This window comes from Pyxicephalus adspersus, chromosome 4, assembly GCF_032062135.1.
Source record: "Pyxicephalus adspersus chromosome 4, UCB_Pads_2.0, whole genome shotgun sequence".
Classification (NCBI taxonomy): domain Eukaryota; kingdom Metazoa; phylum Chordata; class Amphibia; order Anura; family Pyxicephalidae; genus Pyxicephalus; species Pyxicephalus adspersus.
This window is the reverse complement of record NC_092861.1, coordinates 15,396,031-15,421,578: the sequence shown is the minus strand read 5'-3', so window position 1 is coordinate 15,421,578 and position 25,548 is coordinate 15,396,031. Positions and strand designations below refer to the sequence as shown.

Here is a 25,548-nt window from a genome sequence, read left to right as displayed (position 1 = left end):
TTCACAAAAGCATTGATAAACTTTGTAACCTTTTGGATCATTTAAAGGTCAGGCTTGTTGTTGCACTTTGCATGCCATCAGTTCTTTGGGCAGAGCATTATATAGGAGCGTACAGAAGGTGCATGGAGTTTGGCTGTACATGTGATCCTCATTCAGGCAGGGTGCATTCTCGCCTTGTGCTGAACGCTGCAGATAGGGGTCACTACACCCTTGGTATAACATGCTGATGGTACACACAGGCATCTCACACAACATTCACAGGGCATGCCAAATGTACAATCCATCCAGATTTTACTCAGTGTGTGACCCACAATGTGCAGAATTCAGATCCAGGACAACGCCTCAGTGTATGGCAGAGACACAAATATAATGACATTATTATGAATATGATGGTATATATATATATATATATATATATATATATATATATATATATATACTGAACCATTGAACATCCAGACCTCCCTACACTCTGGTCCCACCAACTTCTCTTGAATCTAATAAAAAGAAATAATAATTGGATGGACAGGGAGATAAATCAGTAACAGAGAAATCAGGGCAAGGAACAGATTTATCAACTGAATATTGTACATTGGAAGATAATGTAACAATGGGGGGATGTACACATTATATAGCGGGAGTTCAGATACCCCAGCCATACACTTCCAGATTGGGGAGGGTTGTATGATGGCAGCACACACCCAGGTTAGGTCCTAATAAATATCTAAGCAATGATCGGTGAGCACAGCATGCACATCATGACATCTGATGGATGGATACATGGACAAACCAGGGATTTAGGAAAATTTGACCAATCACTGCTGGGAGAAAGACAATTCAACAAGAGCAACTTAAAGAATAGAGAGACAGGGAGAGGGATGGAGAGAGAGACAGAGGGAAAGAGAGAGAGGGAAAGAAAGAAAGAGAGGGAGATAGATAGTGGGAGAGAGAGTGGGGGAGAGAGAGGAGAGAGAGAGGAGAAAGCGCTAAAGAGAGGAGACAGAAAGAGAGAGCAAGAGGGAGACAGAAAAAGAGATAGAGAGATAAAGAGAGAGACAGAAAGAAAAAGAGAGGAAGAGAGAGAGAGAAAGAAAGAAAGGTTGGGGGAGACAGAGAGAGGAAGAATGGTAGAGAGAGATGAGGAGAGAGACAGAGGGATATAATGAGAGGACAGAGAGACATTATAAAGGAATGGGAATAAATTAGAATGAGACAGTTTCTGGACTTTTCTCACCATTCCCTCCTTCCCTGCTCTGTCTGTAATGTGGATGGATTCGGTCCTGCCAGTAAGATCTATTAGTGAAGAAGGAGAGCTGGATCCCGGTATAGAGATACAATGTCCATGGAACACATGGTCACATTGCCGGTGACATATATGTGACAGACATATTACCGGTGACATAGATACAGACATATTACCGGTGACATATATGATAGACATATTACCGGTGACATATATGATAGACATATTACCGGTGACATATATGATAAACATATTACTGGTAACATATATATTACAGACATATTACCGGTGACATATGATAGACATATTACCGGTGACTTATATATACGGTGACAGAATACCGGTGATATATATGATACAAACCTATTACCGGTGACATATATATACGGTGACATATTACCGGTGACTTATATATACGGTGACATATTACCGGTGACATATGATAGACATATTACCGGTGACTTATATATACTGTGACAGAATACCGGTGACATATATGATACAAACTTATTACCGGTGACATACACATACGGTGACATATTACCGGTGACTTATATATATATATATACGGTGACATATATATAGGACATGACCTGTATATTACAGACATATTACATATTACTGGTGACATGTATAATACAGACATAATACCGGTAACATATATATACGGTGACATATTACCGGTGACATATAATACAGACATATTACCGGTGACATCACGGCCATGCAGACACACAAGGCGCACTGTACCGATGTACAGACATAGGAGCTCCCGGCAGGTAACACACAGGCGGGGAGGAGGCGGGCAGACCGGTGACCGGTAAGGTTTGGGATTAGTCTCCCGGTCCCCCGCTCAGGCTCCCCGGCGGCTCTTCCTCTGCGTCCCCCCCAATAGACATGCAGCGCTGGCCTCGCCCCCCGTGTGATTGGAGCCCCCTCCCGCCTGTGACGCTCCTGACCCCGCCCCCATCCAGCAAGTAGCCAGCCTGAGAGAAGCAGGGAGCCAGAAGGGAGCATGGTCCGGATCCTGCAGCAGCCTCCATACAGCCGGGGCACACACAGCCCTCCGGATCACTGCCCGGGCACCCAGCCATAGGATCCTATAACCCGGGAGAGGACGAGCACCGGGAGGCTCCGGCAGTGCAGGTACCCGGCTAGGAGCATCCTCAGCCCCGATCCCTATCAGCGATCCGTGTGGTTGGAGAAGTCAGGCTGCATCCTCCGGTGTATTATCAATCATCCTGTGCGCCTGCGCTGTGCCCGGCAGAGAACAGGAGGGAGGTAAGGTTAGAAGGGAGAAAAAAAAACTTGCAGCTTGTCAGATGAATGAGGAGAAAGGTGGCATCAGGGGATCCATGCCCGCTTACGCATGGGCGGTCCAGACGCCCGTCTACAACTACGCAAAGTCCTAAAAGTCTCGCCGGCCCATCAACGTTGCTTCGCCGGTTCTCCGATCGCCCGCCACATTCGTGGATTCATGTCATCGTCATTTCCAAACCTCATCGGACGTGGATATACCTTACTTTTTATTTTTGGGGAGAAAAAATTGGGGAGAAAAAGTGCCCGAGCGCCCCGGTGCGTCTGCTAAGGAGTTGGCGGTGCCAACCTCCCATGGCACCGCTCCGGCACGCACCGTGCTTGTGTTTACAATTTATTTGGCAGAATATCAAAATGTGTTTTTTTTGCTATTAAAATTAAAAATTGGCTATGACGTACTGGCCCGGGGCAGCGCACCTTTCCAGGCATGGGGTTGGCATGTCCATACTATAGCTATGTATGTGGTTTTGGGCATGAAATGGTTAACCATTATATATAATACGACACTAATATCTCGGAGGCATGGAGAGGGCTTGGCGAGCTTTACGGTAACGTGATCCTGTGTTTTTATTCGTCTCCTGAAGCCCACCCCTCCCTCTCATTCATAAGAGCCCGTGTTGTGCCCAGATGTGCCGGCGTGTCTGCCCCCACATGGAATGTGTCATTAGGGAGATGGGCGCTTAGTGACTGCCCTCTGCCCTCGGGGGAGCATTGTGCGTAGAGACACACAGGGGAGCCCAGGAGGATGGTGAGGAGGGGGGCACTCAGATGGCGTGGCCTGGCACGCTATATTACACAGCAGCTCTGCTAATATATCTTGGATGGGTTGCCTGTACCCTCCTGTCGAAAGGGAAGCTGTGAGGAACGGGAGGCGTTTGGCTACCACGCTTGGCACCTACGCCCTGCAGGTGATTGGCACCGGATGGCCAGGGGGCGATTATCACAGCTAAACTTTACAAGACTCCCTACCGAGCCTTATTTCCACCTCCATTACCACCCATCGCTGCTAAAACTGGTAGTGCCAGTGTTAAAAAATTATCCCTCGAATCCGCGCTCACAAGAAACATCCCTGATTTTCAAAAAACAACACAATATAACCTAAAATCCCCTTTTCTGATTGTTAGATGATGACACCCATGATTGACCCGTGATGGACGACCATGATTTCAATAAATATTAATTGATGAGCTGGATTAGAATAATATCCATCCCTGTAATCCGCTTCATTAAATGTATCTTCTCTGTGACATTATTGTGTATTATTGTTGCATGATGATCTGGGAAGTGTCACGTTGTGACAGACGGCTGATTCCTGATCTGTGATTTTATGTTTGCCATGATTATTTATATGTGTTTTGTTACTCTGTACACATTGCTGGTTCCCAATGTACAGAGCAGTTTTATTATCTTTTCATTGCTATATGATTATTTTGTTTCATTATACTCTATATGTGTGTTGTTGTGTGCCAAGAAAAAAGATCAATATTTGTTCTTTACTGTTGTTTTTTTTAATGCTATTAGTATTCCTCAATTTGAATATTTAGTGTATGCAATGCAGGGTGATGTTAATGGTTTAATAAAAGCAGGTGTCTAGTGATGTGTGTGTATAACCTTTCGATTTTGTGAACTCTCTGGCTGGCCAGAATACAAATATTGACTTTCGGGTATGAAATGGGTGCTTTGGCACCCCGTCCTCTATGTATACCTGCAGTGTGAACGTCTTCATTGCTCGGATATTGCACTGGGGATAGAGGAACCAGATATGCCGGGCTCTGGTTATAAATCATAATCTGCATTTTGATGATTCTGGGTTCCTTGAAGTTTAGAAAGTTTAAAAAATATGTGCAGGTAATGCCCAGTCATCTTCCTTTAACCTCTTATGCCAGTCATGTAAATGGAGCAGCTGTGTAAACTTTGCAAGGGTATAAGCACATTTGTCTTCTTTAACCTCTTATGCCAGTTATATACATTGACCAGCAGTTATGCCTAGTCTTCTTTAAGCCCCCTATGCTGTGCCAGTCATATAAATTGACCAGCAGTTTATATTGTGTACTGGTATATGTCCAATCTTCTTCTTTAACCCCCCTATGCCATGCCAGTCATGTAGATGGACTTGCAGTTTATACTGTGTGCAGGTATATGCCCAGACTTCTTTTAAGCCCTTATGCCAGTCCTTTACATAGACCAACACTTTAAACTTTGTAAAGGTATATGCCCATCCGTGTTCTTTAACCTCTTATGCCAGTCATATAAATTGACCAGCAGTTTTTATTGTGTACTGATATATGCCCAGTCTTCTTCTTTAACCCCCCTATGCCATGCCAGTCATGTAAATGGACTTGCAGTTTATACTGTGTGCAGGTATATGCCCAGTCTTCTTTTTTGACCCCCCCATACCCATCATGTAGATGGACAAACAGTTTAAACTCTGTAATGGTATATGCCCATTCTTCTTTTAAGCCCGTATGCCAGTCCTCTACATATACCAACGCTTTAAACTTTGTAAAGGTATGTGCCCATCCATCTTCTTTAACTCGTTTATGCCCGTCTTGTAGATGGATCATTAGTTTAAACTTTGTAAATGTATATACCAGTTCTCCTTTTAAGCCCTTATGCCAGTCCTTTAGAACCAACACTTCAAAGTCTGTAAAATTATATGCCCATTCGTCTCCTTTAACCCCCTTATGCCAGCCTTGTCAATGGACCAACAGAATAAACTTTGTGTAGGTATATGCACAGTCTTCACCTTTCAAACATATATGCCAATCTTGTAGATGAATCAACAGTTTAAACTGTGTTTATGTATGCCCTTTCTTCTCCTTTCAAACACCTATGCCAGTCATGTAGGTGGAGCAGCAGCTTAAACTATATTTTGGTATATGCCCAGTCTTCTTCTTTCAATGCAGAATGACCAGCAGTTTATATTATGTATAGGCATATGCTCAGTCTTCTGCTTTAACCCCCTTATGCCAGTCATGTAGATGGACCAGCAGTTTAAAACACATGTAGGTATATGCCCAGTCTTCATCTTTCAATGCCAGTCTTGTAGATAGAGCAGAAGTTTAAACTATATACAGCTATATGCCCATTTATCTTCTGCCATTGGGGTATGTTGACCAGCAGTTAAAACCAATGCTTGCAATATACCCAAACTTCTGCTTTCAGCCCATATATCCAGTAATGCCGATGGACCAGCAGTGTAAACTATGTGCAGATATATGCCCATTCTTTTCCTTTGATCCCCATATGCCAATCATGTAGCTGGACCAGCACTTTAAACTATATGTTGGTATTTGGTATATGTGGTCATTTGCTTCTTTCACACCTTTATGCCTCTAGATAGACCAACAATTTAACACAATTTACCAATCACTTTGTGCACTTTCCTGACTAATGCAGAATTGCTGAGACCCTACAGATGTTGGAGGACTGTCTCTCTTACAAGTTGTGTATTTCTTCTCCAGCACCTATGTATGGTGGTATATTGGACCTGGCACCTAGACGCTGCCCTTCTGTACTGTATTTAGGAATCATATCACACCGAGCAGTCTCTGTTCCTTCTCTATACTTCATATGGTCCAGTTTCGCCATGCCTTCTTCTCAGCGCACCCCTATAGATAATCCTTCTGATGACCATTACTCATTTTATCCATCTGTTCTTGCATTTCACATTGAGTCCGGTATGCCGTTGTTTCGTACAGTATTTTATTATATGTTTGTATCATAAACTGGAATTGCTGGAGGGTTAAAAGTGTACTCAAATGGAAAAACACACAGCGAAGCCACACAGGACATGCAGTGTTCCAGTATACCAGGGAATGAATGCTCTTTTTAACCCCGCAAGTCTGCAAAACTGAGAAGCTGTTTCTTTTTAAGGCAGATCAACCTGCAATTACCTTTAACAACTGATTGTTTAGTTTGTGCAGATTGATCAAAATGGATAAAAGGTAAAATCCAAAATAGATTAAGTTATACGGAAACACATCTGTTGTCCATGTGTAGTGGGTCAGGGAACACCTGGTTTTCAAATAATAGTACTGGAAAAATGTGGATGTAATAATGAGATGCAGAATTGGACCCATATACATGAGATCTGGGGGGGGCATGTGCTGGGACCCCATTGTTATTCTGTACATCTGTATATTTCCCATTTATAGAGCAGGTAAAAAATGTATTATTCTTCATATTGCCTTAACATCTTATTGATGGGGGGGCAACAAATGTTTAGGAACCATTCATTAACTCCATCATAGATTTATCATCACAAGCAAGAATCAGGTAGGATGAATTACGTTACCGATGGTCACAGTCTTACTATACACTATTATTTTATTTTTCTCATTTAAGAGAACCCATCAGAAGAAATAATTGATCATTATGATTTATTTACCTAATAAAATGCACCGTTTCCCACACATGTTTAAGATACATACGAAGGATTGCCGGCTCATAATGCAGCCACCAGGTGCTAATACATAGTTGGGTTGCTTCGGTACCCCTTGATTTCTGTAGATACCGGGACATGTTTTTTGTGTGTTAGGATATGGGTGTTGGTGAGAGCTCTCATCCATATTTGCATGGTGATCGTGCTTGCAATCATGGACACCAAAGGGTACGCAGGAACAATTTTCAATATTACATAAATGAAAGATATTTGCAGATAGATTGTAGGATCATTTGTCTTTATGGGATCAATACTATTATTACCTAGGGGTAGGTTCTCTTTGAAACAGATTCCAGTTTTCACCATATTGGATTTGTTTTATATTCTGATGTTTCAAATTAGATCTATATTCTGGAGATCATTAATGATAGCAGATATGATATATTTACTTGATCACCACTGTTTAAAACTCAGTATTTCAGCTATCAGAAAAACCACAAAATAAACAAAGTACAATAAATACCTGCACACAAATAAGAAAATTGCCAGTCAACTTTAATAGTATTCACAATAAAAAAAAAACTTTTAAAATAACTTCTGACAAGGGAGGTATATGATCTCAAATCTTAATGACTTGCACGTTTCGCAGACACAAAAGGTTGCTTCTTCAGGATCAGATTTGAGATCTATAAATGAGTAACAAGAATTAACTAATATCAAAATGTGCTTAAATGATTTAACATATAAGTTAGTCCAATACTTACACAAACATTCCAAAAACCGGAGGGGACATGTGTTTCTATCACTATACGTATTAACTTTTGGCTCAAAGGAGGGGGGGATAAAGCAGGATGGAAGAAGCAAGCTTTTGCGTCTGCGAAACGCGTTGAGTCATTAAATTCATTAGACATAATTTACTTTGTTGGACATTCATTTTTACATTGTAAAGTGAGATATTACCAGGCATGGCAGTAAAATATCCAATGTAATCAGTATTTATTACAAATACATAAACTCTAAATATATTAAATGTGTACAAAGAAAATGGCCTGCCTACATGATATTTACTATGTGTTTGCATTTTCCAATGGCCACCAGCCAATTTTAAACATATCTGGTAGATATTTGAAGAGCATCTGCAAGTATTAACCAACAAGGTGGTTCAGATGTATTTTTCTCTGCTCATGCAATGTTTATTTGGTTGATATGTTCACTTGTACGTTGGTGACTATTATTAGCTTTGTTGTTCTGCTGATTACTCGCTAGCGGCAATGACTGATCAATACACAGGTCCCCTATGGTGGGAGCGACAGAAGCAATTTGTAGTACCGATTATTCACACACATTGGGAGCATTTGGCAATCGTTGTTCAACGTATTGGTATTGCATGCTACTTGTTTATCTCATACCATACGTAGACATATTTTTCTACCTGTTCTTTATTATTCACAATTAAGCATCTAAAAATCGCCTGTGTGGTCCTGTCTACAGGGTGATGGCACGTGTGCTGTAGTTCAAAATTTCTTGGCTTCTGGTTGTATCATTAACTTGGGTGAGACAGCACCTGTATTCTACTGGAAGGAAACCTGTGGTGCTAAATATGGATTTGATATCAGTGGGAGAGAGTCAGAAAGATAAACCCATCGGCCTGTTTCCTTTTCCTTTACTGCCCAACTTCAGACTGGGCAAGGAACACGATCCATAAGTCATTGTTCTTGTGGCAGATCTGGGCAATGTTCCATTTCCCTAGGTAAAATAGTTCCTTGATTTGTAATTTAGCCTATCGGTTCAGAACTACACAGGTGATATTTAATCATGCAAATAAATATAAAACACACGATTGAGCATTTACCATTATCTGTGGAGAGCAACGTTCAATTGTAAAAGTAAAGCCTAGATCTGAGTTAATACAAAAACTACCCGTGCTGTACAGCTTCCGCAAATGATAAATCCTCATTTACATCTGGCATATCCTTTCTATTACTAATTCCGAGCTGTCTTGGGCTTCTTCCCTGTGACCTCTAAAAACTCCCCTCTATGACACTTTGACTATTGCCGATGTAATAAAGAACATTGCAAGCCATCACTCTTGCATTGTAAGTAGGTAAACCAGGGGATCACTGAGTTCCCAAGAAGTATAAGAGCATTTAACCCTTGCAGTATGGGGAGAGCCTGCACTTTTTTAATCTATCATGATGCAACTCTTTGAAGAATGAAGTGTTCTTCATTCAAATAATCAACAATCAATCAATACTAATTCCAGAAAATTATTTGGAGCACTGGCTTGCTTGCATGATCGCACAACATTATGTATGAAATAAAGCAGATGATCGATCTTAGTTGAGGTTCTCCCTTCAGTTGGGTTGATCTCAGGAGGGTTCGACACACACAGCAACGAAGAATAAGCAGGGTCTTCTTTTATTTCCAGTAAATTCTCCGAACAATTGTCTTTGTAAATGATCGCTCGCCCTATTGCTTCGTGGGCTCATGGAAAATTAACTAGCTCACTTGCAGGCAAAAGTTGTTGTAATTTTTAGAGTGTCAAAACTTCAATCTGACATCACTTTTGTTTAGCTCTAGTGGAAGTCAACCATAGATGATTTTATTGTTCCTTTACATTAGAATGTTGTTCTTGAACTAAGGAAAAAAAAAGGTTTTCATGGGTCTGCTAGCGATTCCTAGTGGAAAAAAAAATAAAAAGCTCCCACTGTTATTTGTTGTGTTTAACTCTGGTGGCATTAGTTTGGGTACTGTTCCTGTCTTTTTAAGAAGCAGGGTGTTAGGTCTTTCTTCAGAGTTGTATATGCTTGGTGTTCCTATTGTTCTTGCCATAATGGGCAAAATTATGGCAGGCTTACTTCCTAGGATTCCCTCCTCCAGTGAAACCAAGTCCTCACTCCACTTCCATCCACCACTCTTCACATAACACCTAGACATGCACAAAGGAGCTGCATTGTCTTGACCCAAAGTTTCTACTTTTTGTATCTGGCAAATGCTGCTATTGTAAAATGCGCTACATATATTCCAACCTCCACACTAATTGTGCATCTATTTTTACCCAAACCTGATTGCCAGGTGACAGTAGGGTCCTGGGCAGTTCTGGATGGATCCGCAGTCCCCCATATCCAAAAATACACTTCCAAAGGACCTGATGGACAGTTTTGTTAAATTTGTCTTGCCCAAGTAAAGAAAATTACCAGGATGGGGTTGAGAGTTTTTGCCTGTAGATGGCCTTTATTAAAAGACTAGGATTCATCAAAACCATTTATACTGTACTACCATTGTTCCATTATACCCATTCTTCCAGCTCCTTGATGCAACTTTATGCCTATACACTACCTGGTAAAATAAGTTCCCAAACCTGTGGGTGGGGCAGTATTATGATCTGGGGTTGCTCCAGTTGGTTAGGTCCAGGTTCAGTAATATTATGTGCTGAAAAATGAGGGCCACTGACCACCTGAATATAAAGTGATACCTTGGCTAACAAAGATAATTTGTCCCTAATCATATTCGTTAGACGAAATGTTCGTTAGCTCAAATGAAGTGAAAATTCAGCCCATCGTGGCTGCAGTTTGTTATTGTGCATCCACTAATGCATCTATTGGCTGAGTCCATCTTTGTTAGCCATACCAAAACACAGCAGAAAAAATCTTTGTTAGCGTAAAAATTAGTTAGCAGAGCCATTCGTTAGCCGAGGTATCATTGTACTGAATGACCAGGTTTTTCCATCAGCGGGTTTTTCTCTTACCTGATGCCACAGACATATTCCAAGATAACAGAACCATTGTGCTGAATTGTGGTTCAGGGGAGATAAGACCTCATTTTCACACATAGATTGACCACCATCAGAGTCCAGACCTTAACCCTATTGATAATCTTTGGGATGGGCTGAAGAAGACTACACAGTAGTCTGACTCTCCCACCATCAATACAAAATGGTGAAAAATGGTCTGAAATAAATGCTGTGACATTGCATGAACAAGGATACCATGTCCAATCCAAGGTAAAGGCGATCCAATGAAATATTAGAGTGTGTGACTTTTTTATTTGTTAATGGTAATAATGGTGACTTTTATTTGTATTTAAACAAAAAGTTAATGGTTTGAGTTTTAAAAAAGTTTGCAGTCTTACATACAAACATACAAAAGCTTTGTCATTTTCCTCATTGACCATTTTTTATGTGCATGGGTTCAACAGTCATCAATTTCCAAACAAAAACCAGCAAAGCAAGTAATTGTGACTTCAGTTCTGTAAACATCTTTCTAATTAGGCCCTCGTGTTCCAGTTGTGTATGTAGCTGTTTGCCGGGAGTTGCCTTTTAAGCTGTATTTCCCTGACTGCACTAGTATCATACTCCCCCGTCTATTGAATCTTGCAGTTGTTTTCAAGCCGTTGCCTATATACACAGAAGTATACAGCATGGTCTATTATTTATTTACAAACCCCTTTATTATTTTCCCCATCTCTACTTTCTCTGGGCCATGTTTTATTCTGTTTAGATTAAGGCCAGTCCTGCACTGCCCAGTGTACCCGAGTGAAAATGCATAAATCGCCAGCGCTGGGTCTGATTGATTTATGAAGTCAGTACACAAAAAGGCGAACTACAATTTGCTGCCAGTGCCGCACTACTTGAGCGAGCCCATGTGTTTTTTTTTTTTATAGTTTTTTTTTCCCTAGACATTTCTTTAATTTAACATTGTACATGAACAGCAGAAGTAGTCAAACACTCATCGCAGAATCTGTCATGTTTACGCCACAATGCTAATTATACATTCCTAAATCAGTGGTTTTGTGTACAATGCTATGCAGATATGCTATGCTTCACTTGACTCAGGAATACTGTAAATTAATACCGATCCCCTTAATTTAATTTAATTTCCTTTTTTTTCTTTGCGTACTTTTATTGTATAGGTGTTTTGTTGCCTTTTTATGTATGTATTTAATGCTGATCTTTTAGACAGGTATAAAAGACACAATTTATGCAACTTTGTTTTCAATAATATATTATTAGGTTTATTTAAAAATAGGCAATACAAGTGGTTCCCCTTAATCTTTTTGAAGTCAGCTGTACAGATGGAAAGCAGCACAAATAACCAGGAATCAGGTGTCTTGCACACAAGGAACATGAAAGTAGGAGAGTGGAAAATGATGAAGGTATAATGAGACTTCAGTGGCAATATATAGTCCAAATAATATACTAAATTACAAATTATCATAAAATAAATACAAATTAATTGAAATAATTCATAGAATTTTTTAAGCTGGTTGGGAAGTAGCTGTAGGTGGGTGGCCGTGTTACCCAGCTATTCAGTAATCAGCTGGTTACTGAAAAGTGCCGGGTGGTGCGCCCCGCTAAATGGGGCTGGGGAGAACACTGCATTTCAATAATTTATATTTGTTTTAATATATAAGTTCTATTGGTTTTTGTACGTGCATAATTGTTCTAATGTGTAATATTCTACTGAAATTCGATTGGCATCCATTTTACCAGACTCCAACGTTCTGGGTGGCAGAACTGTTAAAAATGTAGAATAGGTATCCTTTGGTAGGTAAAACATCCCATATACTGCAGTGCTTAACCCAGAATTTTTTTTTAAGCAGGGTGGGAAGAATTTGTAGGCGGTTGGCATCCCCTGTATTCTGAAAACTCTTACTGAAAAGTGCCGGGTGGCACGCAAAACTTTGGTTGTTGCAGATTGGAGTATACGATTTTTCAAGATTCCATAGGTTTTCCTAAAAGCCAACATGTGCTTAGGGAATGTGAATGCTGCCATTGCTGATAGGATGTGAACATTTGAATTTAGGTTTACACCTAGCACCAAAATGCACTTGTTACGACACATGTTTTCAATGGATGTGGTTCACATATGGGCTGCATGTGGGTTGCTTTGTGGCAGGTTAAGGAAATTATTTTGAGTATGCTTTGTTTTTTCATCTGAAGGACCAGGTGTCCAGGACTAACAGTGCTCCTACTAATCCAAAATAACATAGTCCATTTTAGTGAAAGAGTTTAGATCTATTAAAGAGAGATTTGTAATGTTGCACAAAGTTGCACTCTTATGGCTGTGTTTGCCATAGAGCTACTTCTAGCGGTACCACTCCTTGTATAGGACAATAAAATCAATAATTTTTACCCGTCACATTTCTCCTAGAACTACTTACTTCTTTAAGGGAGATTTTTTTTATTTGTGTCTACCCTGGCTTATGACAAAACAATATCGCCTTCTGCTCGGTCTTCCACAGTCTTATTGTACGGTTTAATTAAAAAAGTTCCTGCCATATCCAATTTCCCTTGACAAAGTAACCCGCAAGATTCTAAACATTGTCTCCCGCTCACCACAATACAGATCGCTTGTCGTTTTTAGAGTAATTACGAATCACTGGAATTCATCTGGGAGCAGGGAAACGACAGAGGAAAAGTCTGTATATTTTTTTTACCACTTGTTAATTGCATTTATAATTAGCACTGCCTGTAAGCTCCGCAACACTTCTTTAGTGCAAAATAAATAGATTAGTTCATCTGAAAGAAGACGTGAGTCTGGAAGGAACTGTCGGAAATATATAGTGACAAAGAATTTAAATTTAAAGGGTACCTGTCATGCTAGGGGAGACATGGCCACTGGGGGGCACTACAGCTTGCACGGAGGTGGTGTGAGCCCTGAGAAGGACCAAGGCGCAGGGTCTAAGCAGTAACTAGCTTTTGTCCAGAGCCTCTGATGGTGAGGATGTTGCGCCACTGGTTACTGCCAGGTTGCAGTCCTTGGGCACACCGAGGTGGGCAATATGAAACACGGTACCAAATCACAAAGCAGAAGGATAATCGAGGAAAGCTGGGGTCGAGGCAGGGAGCAAGCAAGAAAGGTCAGGTCACACGCCAGGGATCCAGGAGACAAACACCAGTGACACGGGCCACTGCGGGCACAGGGAACACAGGAGACAACTGGAAGCAACAGGAGGCACAGGCGACTCAGGGATATCCACATATCCACAGACAGGGAGGAACACTGGAACAGCACAGGGAAGTTGGCTGGGAACCAACAGATTGGACAACGAGGAGTTAACACAGAAGCCGGACACAGGAAACACTGAATTAGCCAAAAGGTGTACAGGAACTAGCTCACAGAACTAGGGGCTTGGCACCAGTGGAGACACGTTGCACAAACGCTGAGTGCTGTGTCTAAGCAAGCTAAATAGCCAGGGATGGTTAAGGGGCTATTTCCTTAATGGCCAGTGAGTTGGACTAAGCTTGTAAATCTTGGGAATGAAGGCACCCCCAGAGTCAGAACTGCCCTCATGCTCAGGATAGAGATGCCTGTCCTTTAGGGGGTAAGAGTTAAGTGTAACAGTACCTGTAATTTAGTAGTTCTGGAAGCTGTTTGGAATTGTTACTTTGGTATAGGTTTTGCCATAATGAATGCAGCCCATATCTGAATTAATCTTTGTTCTAAATTCTTCATTGCTGGTCATGCTATGTGCCACACAGCTCCATGGGTTCCTTTGCATTTTAGATCTTCAAAACTGATGGAGAAACTTCTAAACTTTGAAGGCAATCACCAGTCAGTTTGGATGGATCTCAGTGAAGGTATCACACTCCCGAAGTTGGATTCACCATTTATTTACATATCTGCTATTATACAGAATCCATCAGGGGACCATTAACATCATCATTGGCCTTTTAAGAACTGAGACATTTTAAATTACCTGCAAATGTATTAAAATTACATGTAAAGCTGGCCTTTAGACTTCATCTCCAGAATATTAGCTTTTATCTTTTTGTAGTTTTGGATACAGTAGGCAATGTTTAGAATATATATCAGTTTGTTGTGTCTGTCCTTCTAACTAAGGGAGTGGAGTTAGGGGAAGTCCTCTCTAAGACACTTGTCACCAGGACAGATGTCCCACTGGAAGATTTCCACTCAACTTTTCCTATGGTGCCCACTCTATTTTGTATTTGCATCACTATTTGATTCCTAATGATCACCTGTTAGCTTGTCCTGGTATACTAGTGAATAAGAAATGGTTTGATAGCTCATTGGCATTTTTGTAGATTTTATTGCAGCTATACTGCTACTTTTCTGGGAAGGCAAAAATTTTGCACTGGGTTTGTAAACTATCCGAAGAGGCCAGTTAATACAGTATATTGGGCAAGAAGACATGGATCACAATTGGGTAGAGTTGAGGTCAGAATTCTCTGCAGGTTACTTGTGTTCCTGCACACCAAACTCAGCAAAACACGTCTTTACTACTCTGATTTTGTGCAACTGAATTTTTAAGGGCTGTTCACATAATTTTGACCACACAGTGTAGTTGGGTGGTATGGTGGCTCAGAGGGTAGCACTCATGCCTTTGTGGCACTAGGTTGGAATCTTGGCCAGGCACTATCTGCAAGGAGTTTGCATGTTCTTTCCCCATGGGTACTCCAGATTTCTCCCACATTCCAACAACATGCGGTGAGGATAATTGCCCCCCCCCCCCAAAAAAAAAAAAAATTGACCTTAAACTGTGGTTATGACTTTGGTAGGGATATTAGGTTGTGAGCCCTTTGATGGACATCTAGTGACATGACTATGGACTTTTTTTAGGTAATAATAGTTGTAAGTTGTGAGTTTGATATATTTATTACCTCTCACAGAGATTACAGTACTTCCCCAGACAATGCCATCATCCACCTTTCTTGAGCAGTCTTTGTTCGGTCATGATTTTGTTTTAGCATCTACGTTAAGCTGGAACTTTTGGAAATATGTTTCTGTGGCTGTATTTTGTGATAAACCAGGAATGTAAACTTCAGGTTACATTAGTCTTATATTGAGACATGTCATGAATAAAAACTTGTAAACTTCCCGAAAGGTCTACTTTATGTGGCCGTGCTTTCGTTACCACCCTCACTTAGTAACATAAAGATTTAATTATATGTTTTTTGCAGTCTGTTTTGCATTTCTTATTTGATTTTCATTTTGCTTTTCTTGTGCTGCTTTCAACCCAGAATTACAAACAGCCAAGGAAACTAGATTATTTCAGCGACAAGAACATATGTATGTGTTTTCCCCTGAAAGCCTCCACTAACAATAATACCACACAATGCTATTTCATAACAGCTTCTTCTTCCATTCCTCTGCAAATGAAGGTCTACCCGCTGTCTATAGTGAAAGCTTTTTTTTTTTTGATATGTAGACTATGTTGATTATCTTTGACTTGACCTTTTTTTATTCTGAGCAAGAGAGGAATGTCTAATGGTTTTTACATGACTTTGTGCTGTAAGCTGCAATCCTCTTCTTACAAGACCATCCAGAGATGGCACTACAGAGCCTTCCAACTGACCTTTTTTTTTGGGCTTGAAATAATAAGCTCTCTCGCATTGTATTATTGTATCAGTGTTGCAGTGATTTATGTTTTTCTCTGTACAGTATACAGCTCTTTATGACTTTAGCGGCTCAGTTTCTTGTGGCTAACAAACACTTGTTTGTATTCGCAGTAGATCATTAGACGGTGGCGGTCTTGAGCGCCCGGGCCTCCATGATGTTCGTGGCCCTCGAATTAGCTTTTCCACTCAATTTATCAGGTATATAAGCACTGGAGTGCATAATCTTTCTTCTTGGAAGCAAAAACCCTGTTGTTATTTATGGCAATATTGACGACCAGAGTTGCATTGATCTCTGACAAACTATGGTTAAGAAGTGAGGATGAAGGTACAGCATTTAACCCGGGGACTTAGTCAATAAAACAGTTTGCCTGAGCCTAAAGAAGTATTGTAAACATTCATCGAGCTGTCATCTCAAATGCAGTATTGTTATTTTATACCGCGTTGTAATCTGTCTTTCATAAGCTCATGATGGCTGTTTTTGGTTATGGGAGGAATATGATCTGAAAAATGCTTGGCATGTGATTTCCTCCCCCTCCTCTTGGACAGTAATCCACTCAGGGCTACCAGCTGCACTTTCATGAATGAGCTTCGAATAAGGGAGTATTTCCACTCAGCTACCATATTGTATTGATCAAGGTACCCAAACCTCCTTTTGGTACCTGAATGCTGTCACACTGAAGTGGGGAGAGAATGACTAAAGAGGACCTGTACTGTGAAGACTTCGGCCAAAAAAGTCAAACAGAGTGCCAAGGAATATGGACATTGATAATTTGAGCCCAGTAGTAAGACTGGAGTATAGATAGTGCAATACCAATGGCTAAATTGTGGCCAGGACACTGTATGCACAGAGTTTGTTCTCCCACTGTTTCCCTGGGTGTACTTTGGGCACTGGTTTCCATACACAGCCAAAAAAAATGATAGGTATATTGGCTTTTCACTTTGGACTATCATAGACTACAGAAAAGACATTAGATTGTAAGCTCTTCTGCCTTCTGTCTTCCCTACTTAACCTTTTGTGCAACCTGACATTATACAAACTTGAAGCACAACTAAGCTTAACACATTTTAGAGATTTCTTTTAGCATGGACTATCATTGTGGTTCTCTACATTCTGTTGTTCAAAGTTTCAGAGCTGTGATTTTACTATGGACCGGTCATTTTGGATGGTCCCTAGCACAAGAAAAATATTTTTTTTTGTCCTAAACATAACCTTGTGTGAGCGTGACTGAATAGGGCAGTGCTCCATTTAGGGCTTCCAGATGCACTTTTTTGAGTGGTCCTAAATAAGGGAATATCTCCATGCATGGCTACCATATGTAATGACCATGGTACCCAAACCTCCTCTGAGGATAGCAGCCTTTCTTGTTCAAGAAAAAAAAACCTGAATGTTTTTGTTCCTGATTTTGACCTGTTAAGCTGTAACATTCTAAAGATAATGATTGTATAAAACATCTCAATTCTTAAATAATTTCGACACGTATGACTTTTAGAACCATGGGAGCCGAACAAACTGCTCTTCTATAACTGCATTGATGTGGTTATTAGGTTGGTTTAGTTACAAGTAAAGATTCTTTTTATAAAATCTTTGTGTGTGTGTATATAGAAAATCACAAGTCCTTTATCACCGAACTGCATAGACGGAGATCTTAATGAACGTAAGCACTGTGTAGTCAAGTACCAGAAGACAACCAGTTAATTGGGATCTCTCCTAAACTCCTGTGAACCGCAAGACCCAGTGTAAATGCGTGAACAGGGTTGAAGAGAACGAATAAAAGGTGATGATAGGAATTGGCAGCGTCCGCTCTAACAAAGTCTTCTTAACCCGTTCAATAGGTGGCCATGTCTTCAGGCTTCAAAGGATTAAAATGGATTTACGGCACATTGTTGTAGGAAGCTCAGGCTCTCGTCTCTCATTGTTTCCTCTCTCTGACATTCTAACACGGTCCGCTTTCGAGAGAAGCCTGTCATCTGCAATCTCGCAGGATTATCAGCTTTTCAGGCTTCACCTGACGCTTTAAAAGCAGCGACAACTGTTAAGATATTAGAAAGCTATGCATTAAACTTGGGCAGTGTGGAAACACAAAGAGACGTTAATGGTTGGGAGCTGCAGAGAGGTGCTTTATATGTAGGAGTCGGCGAAAAGCAAAAGAAAAGAATAAGGAGGTGGACGTCACCCCATAAACAGGTTCTTTTATTGCCTCGGCATCGAGGACCGGCAGGTTGCAGAAGTTGTACCGCGATACATTTGGGCTCCTGTTGAAGTACAGATTTTAACAAGAAAGTTATTATATTTGTAAAGACCGTGTGTGAGTAAAAGGCTTTTTGTTGGAGTAATATTGAAGGATTAACAACCCGCTTGTGCCAGATTTTTAAACTGCGTCTTTTTAAAGTGATTTTGAGAATAGAGAGCATACTCTTTGTTACAAGCAAACTTCAGTCCTCTGGTGGTCTTTGTGTCTTTATGTCAACTCACAGTCTACTGCAGCAGGAAGGTGAGTTAAATCAAAAAATTAGCACACGTCATATGACCATGCATGAAAATATAGTTTTTTTTTAACAGCTGCCAGCAGGTTGAAGGAGACACCAAGGGGTCACATTGTAATGGAGAGCAGATATCACTATTGTTATACTTTGGAGCATACTTCAGTATTCTCCTCAGAATTGCTGGGTGGGAAGAAGTTGTAGGTGGGTGGTTGCCCCAGTATTGTAACCCAGCTTTTCAATAACTCCCCAAAAACAGGTGCTTACTGAAACGTGCCGGTTGGGGAACCCGGCTAAAAGGGGCTGCTCTTGAATATGGCAACTTGCATTTTGAGACCCATTTAGTAGAAGTTTCAGGCAGTGATACTAAGCCCTTGGTATGTCACAAAGTGCTCTCTGCTTAACACAGCAAGACGCTAATACCATTAGGATAATGGGATTAATTCATATAAACTGATGATCATATTTGTAAAAGATAATTATGTGATTTTTTTCTACCTGTAATCGGCATTCTGCTCATGAAACTCTCCTTTCCTCCACTATGATCATCTCCTTATACCCCTTTGTCATTGTGGAGAAAGTTGTATACTTCCAATTGGGTTGGCAAGTTGGGGCATAAGGCACTTTCATTTACTACGCTTGTGGCATGTAACTGTTTGTTTTTGTGGAATTTTTACCCCAAAAATGATAATAAAGAGAATTTTGGGGCAGGAGATCTACTCCATCCACTGTGTTCTTAGATACTGAATCAACTGTATAGTATCTACAAGGAGATATCATAGGAATAAAAACTATGAATATCTGTAACATGTCATCATCATGTCCAGTGGTCCGTTGTGTTAGGTATGTTGAGGGTGTATAGTTTCATGTTTACGTTGTAATAGAACTGCACAGTGATCATGTCTTTGGCCATGTTGTAGATGAGCTTTTTTAGATGCACTTGGTCTTCAGAGTAGACCTACAGTTTAGTGGTCATAACAGGATGGTTGGTATCCTACATCTAAAGTGGAGGGGCATTTTTGCTTTGACCAATCCCTGACTTGGTCAGTTCATGTTAGATCTAGTTTTATTAGTACTTATAATTCTATATCCAATGCAAACCTAATTTTCTTTTACTTCAACTTGAAATATTTCCTGGTGATTTGTTCATGCTGGACCTTGTTTGAGTACTTTCTGTTGCTGGGATGACAATACAGTAGGACAACTGAGAGCCAGTTACCCCATTGCTTAAACATGGACCATTGTTTTTACTATAGGGAAACAGTCCACAGCAATAATATTCAGCTGACACTTGAGTAAACAATGGCGGAAATTAAGCAATATAGATCAGCAGCACGGCAAATAGTTAGACACCCCACACCTTAAGTGTCTTGGCAACTTGGAAACTCAAATACAGTGTCTTGGATAGGTTGTGTTGGCCTAAACTCACAATTATATTTTGGTCATATTCACATTGTGTTCATGTGGCCAGTAACTACATTTTCTTTTTTATATCTAGCAAGATAATTATTATATATTATGATGTCAATGATCAGCTTGGGGGGAATAAAACTGTGGTATGGCCATGTCAGTGGTCATGTTGGGATGTAGTTGAAATGTCTGTATAGCACGTACCAGTCTGTGCTCTGAAGAGTTCCTCAAGCAGAGATGATTCAGTCTCTCGCACATAATCAATTGTCAGTGGAGATGGGTAGCAATCGGATGGAATACAAATTAATGACGGACCTCCTAGGGTGCTCATTGCTAACACCGACTGCTGCTCTCCGTTGCCAAGTAACATAAGACACTCTGCTGATAATAAGGGATGAAAAAAAAACACATTTATGTGATAAAACATATTAACATTTACTTGAAAGACTTGTAACTTCAACATATATCAAGTTTTACAATGTACAATAGTGGGTCTTCTCGGGAAAATAAAAACACGCACGTTTATAGATCTGGTATATATGCAATTTATCACGGCGGGGAGTTGCTACTTGCTCCTAGGATTGTGTTTTGTTGCTCAGCAGACATGGGACCAAGGGGCACCAAGGAACATTATATCAAGTCTATCAGGCATATTCAGAACAGATGCTCACAGATTTAAACCCCATCCTTGGGCAAAAATAATCCACCTCCCACTGTTCTTTATCACCTCCATAATGTGGTTTATTTGTTTTATTTTATACCTTCCACTAACCAAAGTCCCCAACTGGGTCCATGATTGGCTCCATTTAAGTACTATTTTGACTTTTCCTGAAATATTGACCTCTTGGTGTTAGTTAACAAATGTATGTGATCTTCATTTTAGGACAAAGGGTGTTTTAAAGTAGAGTTGAATCCTTTTAAAACACAGCAGGGTACTGTACGTCAAGGAGATGGAATCTGCTCCTGTCATTATAGCCCCTTGGCCAAAAAAACCCTGCTGTTTGATTCTACTAGATTTTTCTTCAGGGGTATTTATTATTGACCAGATATCATATCAATAACAGTTTTGCACATTGGACAGCTGAATAGATGTGGCCAGTGCTTTATTGATATTTTAAAATGTGGATTTCTCCAACATACGGGACTAGTAACTTTTCAGTATAGACGTACCCATGCTAACCAACCCCCAATGGTTTTCTTTTGCTGATGTTGCTGCTAAAACTTTTTGATTGTCAGAGGACCCTTGGACAGCTAAATGTAAAATTTTAAGTCATACATTAGAAGAACGATCAGTTTTCTGTAGACAGCTGAACCTAGAAGGCTCCCAGCTGCAATATCACCATTAAGCAATTTCAATAATCTTTCAGCCATGACCGACTATAGTCACCATCAAGAAGGCTGCTCAGAAAAATGCTATGCAGCCATAACCGGAGCACATTTTGACAGAGCAGCAGCACAGAGGTGCAACATAGGCAATTTTTTCCCCAACCCCTTTTAGCCGGGCGCACCTCCCAGCACGTTTCAGCAGCCACCCGATGTTTTTGGGTGGTTACTACACAACCGCCTACAAATTCTTCCCACCCAGCTTAAAACAATTTCTGGGTTGAGCACTGATAGGTTAAAAAAATGTTTTATATTTAACTTAGAAATAATTGTAAAAAAGAAGATGGCATTTTTGCCGCAAGTCACCTTTCAGATCCAGATATTACCCAAGACCGTACATTCAAAACTAACATTTTGAATTTTGATGGTAGTCCTTTGAAAAGCATGTCCTAATAATGTTTTATTCAAAGTGCAAACTTCTATCATTATTCTTCTATCTTTTTTCATTCTGTAGATTCCAAATTTGATTCCCTAGACTGAAAAATGACATATGTTATGTTGGTGTCAAGAGTTTGGTTTTTATTCTGCTTTTAAAAAGCGTGACCTTTCCATGTGTTGAGGAGGAGTCTAGAAAGCTGTTGCCATTTTATTTTTCTGAGCTGGTATTTCTGAAAGCATATTTTTAGGTATTAATCAGTATTAACAAAGGAAAAAAATCCCTGACTTGACATAAAAGCTCACCCGTCTGGCCAAAAATCTAATTGGAAGTCAACAAGTTTTTATTTGACTAGTGAGCCATGTTAGAAGAGGATTACTTTAATTACATACATCCTATCAGTTTATGGCTTTTATTTTAAAGCTGATCTCCAAGCAAACAGCGGAGTACACATATAAAATACATATAAGGGAGCTGTTTTGCCTGTCAAAGGTTTTGAGCTTGGTAATACCTACAGGTCTTGTCTATCCCCAATCTGTAACTGGAGAATAAAATGGGAGCAAGCTGATGATTTTATCTGTGACTTTCACTTCTGACCAGCTTTTTCAGTATTCTCCCCAGAACTTTTATGAATTTGGGTGGGTAGAAGCTGTAGGTGGGTAGCAGCCCCTGTAATGTGACCCAAGTTTTTACTAACCAGCCAAAAGCAGCCACGTGGGTACTGAGGAGTGCTGGGTGGTGCGCCCAGCTAAAAGGTGCTGGGGAGAACACAATTTTATTCTGCTTCTCTCTCTGAGCTCCACTGTACAGGATTTGCATAAGGCTTATGCTAAGTGAAATTCGGGAACTTCCATTATTTTTTTTAACAATATATTAGGGTGTACCAGGACCATTTCTTAGGTGTTTTATGCCCCCCAATACTGGCGCTTTTAAAAAAATAACACTACAAGTGCCCAGGATTGGACTTTACATCTCAAAGTGGAACTAAGTCTGACCAATCAAGATGGCCACAGATCTGAAAGTTTTGAGGAGGATGGCAATACCCTCATGGGTCACAAAAAATTGTGATCAGGCAAGTACATTTATGTTCTGCAGGAGGCACATCACCTGTTACATCTTCTGCCCTCAGGTGAGTGAAAATAAAAAACTGCACATCACCTGTCTCCTCCTGCAATAAATGATCTGTCTGATCACATTTTTTTTACTTTTAACATAGAGTTCTCGCCTTTGGTGAAAGTAATAGGGGTGAGCTTCTTTTTTTTTATACAGGGAGGGCAAGGAGGCCTGCAGAGACCCCAACTCCCCCACTGACATTAGTGACTTGGTAATGTTTTTTTTTTGCCTTAAAATGGCCCTGGGGTGTACAGATAGTCCCGGGGTTACATATGAGATAGGGACTGTAGGTTTGTTCTTAAGTTGAATTTGTATGTAAGTTGGAACAGGTACATTATTTTAATAAATGCAATTAGGACAGATGTTTGTCTCAACATATTATTAGGCAGCGTGGTGTCAGTTACTGTATAAAATTCTCACTGTGAGTTAATCACAAAGCAAAAAAAAAGACTTTATGGAGTCTAGACATTCATTAACTTCTGGAGCAAGCTGTTTATTTATGCAAAAAGAAACAACTGCAGATTTTGTCTTGGTCATTAAAGAGTTAAAAGAGCTTGCAGAACAACAAAAGATTTCTTCTACAAATCATGCGAATCTCCCCCCTTCCCTCATTCAAGCCTGTTCTGCACAGGGAGAAGCAGGGAAGCCCAGTTTGTATCTAGGAGTCGTCCATATGTCGGATGTCCTTCACTCTGGGACTACCTGTATTTCTAATACAGAGCTGAATTAACTTGTTTTTTTTTGTTTTTTTATCATCCTGACATTCAGCTTTAGACACTTTGGAAATTCAATGCTGTCTACAGGGCTTTCCATTTTCGAGGAATGTTTATTCTTATGAAGTAGTAAAAATATTTAATTTCCCCAAATATGTTGATGTAGTTTCATAACCGTAAAATTAACACACTAGCATTTTACAGTGTTTTTGAAGCGTGAAGGAGTGTAAATTTAGTTTAGCCAGAGTACACCAGGTAAAACTGAACTCATCAAGGATGTACGAATGACTTTATTAGGTACATAGCCATCTTGTGAGTGCTAAAGATATGAAACAAGCTACAACTCAGTTTAATTTGAATGAAATATGTTTTGCTTATTTAAAAGCCTGAGCTGACTTTTCACATTTTTATCTCTGTAACAAGGACTACACACATTGAGGAGGTCTTTTGCTGTGTAGTTTTTATTTCCTTAAAAATCACTTTGAAACAAGATCTTATTCACCTTTGTAGCCATAGACATTGTTGGGAAATTCATCTTCAAAGTTCATAACAGTGGCGCTGAATTCACAACTTTTAATCCCAACCTTATATTTTCTTTTCAGCAGAAGCTACTTACTTTTCCCCAATTCCACTGTGTAAGTGCTCACTTGCTACAGCCAGAGATTACCTGAGGTTCTTGGTCCATGTGATGGGAAAAAAAGGGAAGTAAGTTGCATACTTTTTCACACACAGAAGTATTAAGGTTTCTTTTAGACCTTGTACCTGATACGAGCCTGTGGAGGACCAAGGAGCCATATTGCTATCCTGCATTCCTTAAAAATGGTAATGTTATCTGCTTTGGAGGTACATATGACACTGACTCAGGGCAGATTTTTTACTCACTAAACCACATATCTTAAGCCACCCCTCTTTTTTATTCTGTTCTCCCACCTAACGCACTTGAAGGCACCTATACTGTTCAAATTATAGACAAAAACAATTGAGAAACAGGATGGCTGAATGGCAATACATGTGAACCAATAATTAAAAAATTGTCGAAAAATGATTATCAAAAAATAAATATGTCCGCAGGTACACAATCAATAACATACTGACACAACCAGAAACGTGTCTACTGTGAAACACAATAAGTACTATGTTGACACAAGGGTAACATGTTCATAGAGACACAATCAGTATTGTATTGACACAACTTAAATGTCCATAGAGACACAATCAGAACTATAATGACTCAAGAGGGTGCATGTTCTCCAAGACACAATAGCAAACAGAAATGTGCACAAAGACGCAGTTGATACAATACTGACAAGCCGGTGTGTATCTGTCCGCAGTAACACAATGATACAAGTATAGCTATGTCTGCAGAGAAAGTCAGTGGTGGAGTAGAAGAAGAAAGAATGTGTCTATAGAGATACAATAGTAACTAATGAGGAAATCATTATGATGTGTTGAGGAAGCTTTAGTTTAGCTGTTTGAGTCATTATGGTGTCAGGGAAAGTAGCAAGTTTTAATTTATAGAAATGAATGAAGATGAAATGTGGAAGTCCAAGTACAGCAAGTGTAATATTGTTATATAGAGGCATCAGTTTTGTAGATTTTTATTATATATATATATATATATGAACAAACTGGGATTTATTTATTAAAGCTCCCCAACACTAGAGAAGATAGAAGATAGACTATCATGAGAGAACCTGGGTGATCCAGCAAACCTTGAATGGATCTGGTCAAAGATTGAAAACATTTGCCTACCAATAAGTGTTCTCC

At 40.0% G+C, this 25,548-nt stretch overlaps 1 protein-coding gene across 5 annotated transcripts in view; it reads left to right on the top strand.

The window, feature by feature from the left end:
- Window positions 1-2,263: 2,263 nt before the first annotated feature.
- KLHL29 (kelch like family member 29) overlaps window positions 2,264-25,548 on the top strand; it is a 642,275-nt gene continuing 618,990 nt past the window's right edge. For 3 of the 5 annotated variants that reach the window (XM_072407479.1, XM_072407480.1, XM_072407478.1), the window contains exon 1: window positions 2,270-2,524. The gene's annotated coding sequence lies outside the window, so the exon portion shown is untranslated. Of the gene's footprint in view, window positions 2,530-25,548 lie in introns of all 5 variants that reach the window. The other 2 variants (XM_072407482.1, XM_072407481.1) reach the window with 2 other exon arrangements.